The sequence below is a fragment of the Chelonia mydas genome, chromosome 3 (genome assembly GCF_015237465.2).
Source record: "Chelonia mydas isolate rCheMyd1 chromosome 3, rCheMyd1.pri.v2, whole genome shotgun sequence".
NCBI lineage: Eukaryota > Metazoa > Chordata > Testudines > Cheloniidae > Chelonia > Chelonia mydas.
The window spans coordinates 148278384-148284126 of record NC_057851.1 but is presented as its reverse complement, the minus strand read 5'-3'; the positions used below and the strand labels follow the sequence as shown (position 1 = coordinate 148284126).

General features: G+C 47.1%; 1 long non-coding RNA gene across 1 annotated transcript; it reads left to right on the top strand.

Moving 5' to 3' along the window:
- The first annotated feature begins 3645 nt into the window (after positions 1 to 3645).
- On the top strand, positions 3646 to 5190 carry LOC122465157. Its single transcript, XR_006289770.1, has 2 exons — positions 3646 to 3921; positions 4045 to 5190. It is a non-coding gene; the product is annotated as an uncharacterized LOC122465157 (long non-coding RNA).
- The last annotated feature ends 553 nt before the right edge of the window (positions 5191 to 5743 follow it).

The window sequence follows — 5743 nt, the reverse complement described above, 5'->3', positions numbered from 1 at the left end:
AGCGGAGCTGGCTGGGGCCAAGGATTGGAGCAGCTGACTGAAAGCACAATCAAGTCCTGCATTATACCTCAAGGAGATGGGAGTTATATCCTATGGCCCTGTGATGATCATTCAGCAAGCGTGAGCCCAGCCTCAGCGCAGACAGGACTCCGGAAATTCTCTAACATCCTAAGGGTCTTGAGAGTTATTCTGAAATTAAAATCCATATTTACTGGAGCACACGTGTTTCTATGACAGCTGTTTATAATGGCTTTAGCTGGGAGCCTGGCACGGTATACTCTGCATAGAGTGTTTCCAATTCTAATGGGCCTTCCCTGCTTTTGGCCAGGGAACACTGGGTGAAAAGACCCTACCCCCATTTCATTCACACCGAATACCCCAAGTGCAGCGGATGCTCAGTCAGGCAACTTTGTACAGAGTTTCCCAAACATGTTGTGCCACTGGACATTTCAAGGCCTGGATAAGCTGTTCTATGCAGACAAAGAGCAGTGGAGAGGAAAAGAAATGGAGAGGTATGGGCAAGAAAGAAAAGAGATTTTCTGATCAAACTGAATACAGATAACATGAAGCACAGCCTTGTTAATCTGCATTAGGCTAATCCACACAATATTAATACTCACTTAAAAAGCTCATAGTTACTTTCAGTTTCTCAGCAAAGATTTAATTGCAGAGTTTCTGTAGGAATGGAGGACTTTCCAGACTGGCTCAGACTCATCTAGTCCAGTGTCCAGTCTCCGACAATAGCCCGCACCGAAGGTACAAGATTAGGTGCATTAGGCTGATGTGGGATAATCTGCTCCCTATGAAGGTCTCATCCTAACCCCTAATCGTTAGAGATTGGCTTAAACCCTGAAGCAGGAGACTTTATATCCCTTCCAATGTTCTTTTTTATCATTAATTATTATAACTCTGGATATTCTTGTTATCTACATACACATCTAATCCCTCTTTGAATCTTGTTAAATTCTTGGCCTCAATGACATCCTGTAGCAATGAGTTCCACATTCTAACAATGTGTTGTGTGAACAAGTATTTCCTCTGCCACTTTTCGTTTTCCACAGATCACCCCATTTCTTGTGTTATGAGCCAAGGAGCCCTAACCTACCTTCTCTAGAGCATTCATTATTTTATATACTTTTATCATGTTCCTTTTATTAATCTCTTTTTTAAGGTAAACAATCCCAATCACTGTCATATGAGAACTTTTTCCAGACCCTTGATTGGGCTTGACATTCTTTGAATCCCCTCTAGTTCAATAGCCTTTCTGACAAGGAATGACCAGTAGCGTACACAGTGTTCCAGATAAGGTCACGCTATTGATCGCTGTAGTGAGTTCTTCATGTGATTTAAGACCTCACTGCCTGGACAAAATAAAGTAGGGAACATTTAGAGATGGAACTGCTTCAGAATGTTGGGTCCAAATTCTATTAAACTCTGGGGAAATTTGGATTTGTATCAAAGCTTCCTGCCTCATGCCTGTAGCATAGTCAGCAGTCCCCTCCAGAGCTGCTGAGCCTATTCAAGGACGTAGCAGTGGGATCTTGCATGGCTGCTGTAATCTGCCCTGGAAGAGTGCCCAGTCCTGAGCTGGCCAGGACTAAGGAGCTGAAAAGGTGACTTGAAGCCACCCTTATCACACCAGCGCTGCATGTAGCACAGCTCAGCCACACCAGAGAAACCATCTATTTGTATTGTCTTCATGCTTGCATGGTGCAGTGGAGACAACGCTCACATCTAGCAGCTACCCAAACAGTTTCTAGGGGTAGGAGAGATTTAAGCATTCATATATTTTGGGTCCTATTATTATTCACCTCTGCACCAGGGTCCAGTTTAAACTTCATGTGACAAGTCTCCTTTGCCTTGCAACTTGTGTCATCATCTACTGCTATGTGAAGTAGGGAGGAAACGCAGTCATTCTATCCGGTAGTGTTTTACGCCTGCTCTGTGCAGGTATAAATGACTGTCAGGTTGCAGGGCATGGAGAATCAGGACCAGACTGAACAAACAAATATACATGTGATTTGATGACGGTCAAAGCTATGCTATTTGTTCACTGTGGCCCCCATCCTGAAGTGAGCTCTGGTGGGTCAACCTTTGATTTCACTGATCAGAGCCTTAGTGAACAAACTGTGTTGTTTGCTTATAAGTTTGATCTTGTGCTTACTACTCATGTATAGTGGTTTGTACATTTTGGACCTGTTTCTCCACTGTCTTGCACCATGCATAGTCACGTACTGATAATGAACTGATTTTAACAGGGCTTGTTGAAGGGGCAGAGGCTCTGCTTAACTGGTACTCATTCAGGATTGAGGCTAAAGCACATTGCTGTTGAAATATGTATTCAGTCTTTGGTGGGCCTCTCCCTGAAAGCCCCCGCAGGAGTGTTCTAGGGGGATGGTCATTGCAGTCTATCCTGAGTACTCCCTGCTCTGATCCTGAAAGATTTGTGTCACCAAATAGTCTCCCTCCTCTCAGCCCTGGCCAGAGGCAGTTAAGGTTTCATGGGGCCCTCGGTCAGAGCACATGGAGGGCCCTCCCTACCCCTTCCACCTACACTCCCACCCCCATTCTGCCCCTTCCCGCTGTGGCCCCACCCCATTCCAGCCATGGTCTTCCCCATTCCGCCCCCTTACTGCAGCCCCACAACCCCCTTTGCTCCTTTCTCCCTGCCCCCAGCCCCAAGACCAGAGAAGCTCTGACCCCCACATCCACGGCCCCAGGGCCGTAATGGGAGTGAGAGCTCCCAAGCCCTGAGGTCATGGCAGGGAGACAGAGCTCCTCCAATCCCAGGGCCGCAGCCAGGGTCCGGGTGCAGGGTTTCTCCTGCCCCACCCGGCATGCTGCTGGGGAGCAGGGTCAGGGCACAGGGGTTTCCCTTGCCCTGCTCCACTCCACCCCACCCTCCTGGTGCTCCTGACAGGGTGTGGGGTCAGGGTGTGGGGGCACCCATTTTTTCAGGGGCCCCCAGTTGGCCGGGGCCCCTGGACACTGGCGCTGGCATGGAAGGGTAGAGAAGAAGTTGCTTGTGTCATCTCCCCTGTCCAATAAAGGGAGAAAAAATCCATCATTGCCCCCTCCATGTTGTTTATTAATTTATAATGAGGAGTGCTGTGCAGCTGCTGGAGATGACACGGGGTAAAACAGAGACAACATCCACTTGTGGGGGAGTTATGTTCCTATTTTAATTATCAGATTTCTCATAAAAAGCAAGGTGTTGGCCAGCTTGCAACTCTGGTAATTACTTTTCACTGCCTACATTCTCCCTGCAAGTTTCAATGGGGAAATTGGGGTAGGGGTGACTACTGAGATAGGGTTTCGGAAGAAGGCAGGTTTTGTGGTAAGGCACTGGATCAGGACTCTGGAAATCTGGGTTAAATTCCGAGTGTTGCCCCAGACTTCCTGTGTGACCTAAGACAAGTCACTTCAATCTCTGTACCTCAGTTTCCCCATCTATAAAATGGGGATAATAATACTTTATTGACTCAAAGGGGAGTAAGGATACACACATTCCTATATGATTGTGAAGTGCTCAGATATAACAGTGATGGGAGCATGTGATGGAGTGTATACCCTACACTGGTACTGAGAGGGTTAATGGGAGCTTCAGAACTCAATTAACATTCCTTTTGATCCCTGGGGGGCCAGTGTTAAGTAGGTTAATTAGCAGGAGTCTGAGATTTCCTTAACAAGACAGAAAAGCTTAGTTAGGAAGAGATCTAGCAAAGAGGAGGTGGGGGAGTCCCTGCTCTCAGAGAGAAATAAGGAGTAGAGTATTAGGGAAGACCCATGAAGGACTGAAGTGGTTTAAACTTGTGTTTTTGTTTGGGAATTTGTTGGAGAACTCCAGGAGAGTATCCTGCTAGTCATGGCCCGGAGGGAGGGGTGACGTCTGAAACCTCTGGGAGCCTGACTGAAATACAGGTATGCAGTGGGTCCAGGAGGGGACTGTGGGGAAAGCCTATTTTGTACACTGAGGAAGGAAGAAGCCTAGGGAGGTAGCAGGGAGTGGGTCTGAATATATGTACCTTGCCTGCCTTCTTACAGGATCCCCATGCTGGAACCCAGAGGAGAGGGAGGGCCTTGCTTCCCCTACTAGCTACCAAGGAATGTGGTGAGAACCTGCTCCTCAGAGAGTATAAGGATTTCTGAAAGCCTTGGGATGGAAATGTGTAAGGGATAATGGGACCAAATCAGAGACCAAAACCTGATGTAAGGACACGGGACTTCCTATTACCCTGAAAGGGATGCAAACAAAATGTGATCTGAGACATGAGAAGAGGCAGACTCACAGGACCAGAGTGACTTTTGCTAGGGGGTATTGGAGGAGGGGGCCTGCAATACCACACCTGGCCATGAGGAGACAGCTGTGGTGATTCAACTTTTTCCACAGAGCTATAAAAATACCAAAACACAGAGCAAGTGGAAAAGCAATTGCTATACCTACCGGGGCTTAGATATGTGCTTTACACAATAATCGTGCTCCATCAACTTAAGGTGTCATTGTCTGAGTGTCTGCTATGTTGGTTAATTAAAAACACTAGGGGGGAAAATGATTCTTTGTCACAGCTAATGTTGCAGTGGGGTCTGGTTCCCAAAATAACTGGTGAGGTTGCAGGTATCAATCTTTCTCCTAGCCCTCCCTGCAAGTTGATCTTATATTCAAGGTAGAAACTGGGACACTAATCATGGGTGTCGTTTGGGTGGATAATAAGGGAGTCCATGGGGGAAGTGGGACGACACATGAGTGCCATCTCCTCTTCTGCCCCTTCTAGAGAGAGAGAAACTGGGCCACAGTTAAGGGCAGGGTGGGAGGAAAAAAATGTCATCCCTCTGTGAACCTTTTCACTGTTTGCTACTAGTCCCAAACTCTTCCCCCTGCTCATGTCCTTCTGCCACTGTGTGTGTGTTTCTCTCGCATGCATGCACAGACATTCATCAACTGACCTATTTCCCTGCTACATTCAATGCTGTCTCACTCTGCTGTCCAATCCAACTGATCCCCCACCCAACTCAGAGGCTCCCAACCCTCCTCAACTCCCTCTAACCCACATCTTATCTCCTTAAAAATATCCCTAGCATTGCCAACCCCAAGAATGTAAAAACCACAAATCAACCCCCCCCAAACTCATAATACTGTCTTCTTCATAAAAAGATCCCAAAATTTAAAAAAAAAAACTATTTGCCTTCTGAGTTTTGCACATTTTTTGTGGGGGACAACCATGGGGACTAGATGATTATTTTGTTTTTGGAAGCTCAGATTGTCATGAAATCACATGACTCTGGGAGCTGAGACACTAAGGGAAACTCACTAAATATTGCAAGATTTACAATAAAATAGCGACACTAATCTCTTCCCCGACACAAACGCACACGCTGCTGTCCTCCAGGCTGAAAACCCCTCCTCTTCCTATTGAACCTCTCCATAACTCGATCACCCCCACCCTCTTAACACTCTCACATGTGACACTGCCAGGCTTGGCGTGTCCCCTACCTCCCCCACGCAATCCTGCAGGCTCAGAACTCTTTCCTTTCCCCTCTAACAATAAGTGGGCTGAGACACAATCCTCCCCACTGTCTCCTCTCCACCACACAAACTTGTTGCTGTTTCTCAAAAACACAGGAGCAGAGGCAGTAAGGAGTATGCACAGACATCCCCATATGCTGCCTCTTTGGGGCTGGTCCCATCAAAACCACTAGTCCTTGCTCTTTGCCTTCTCTCTCTATGGGCCTGCAGTCTGTACAC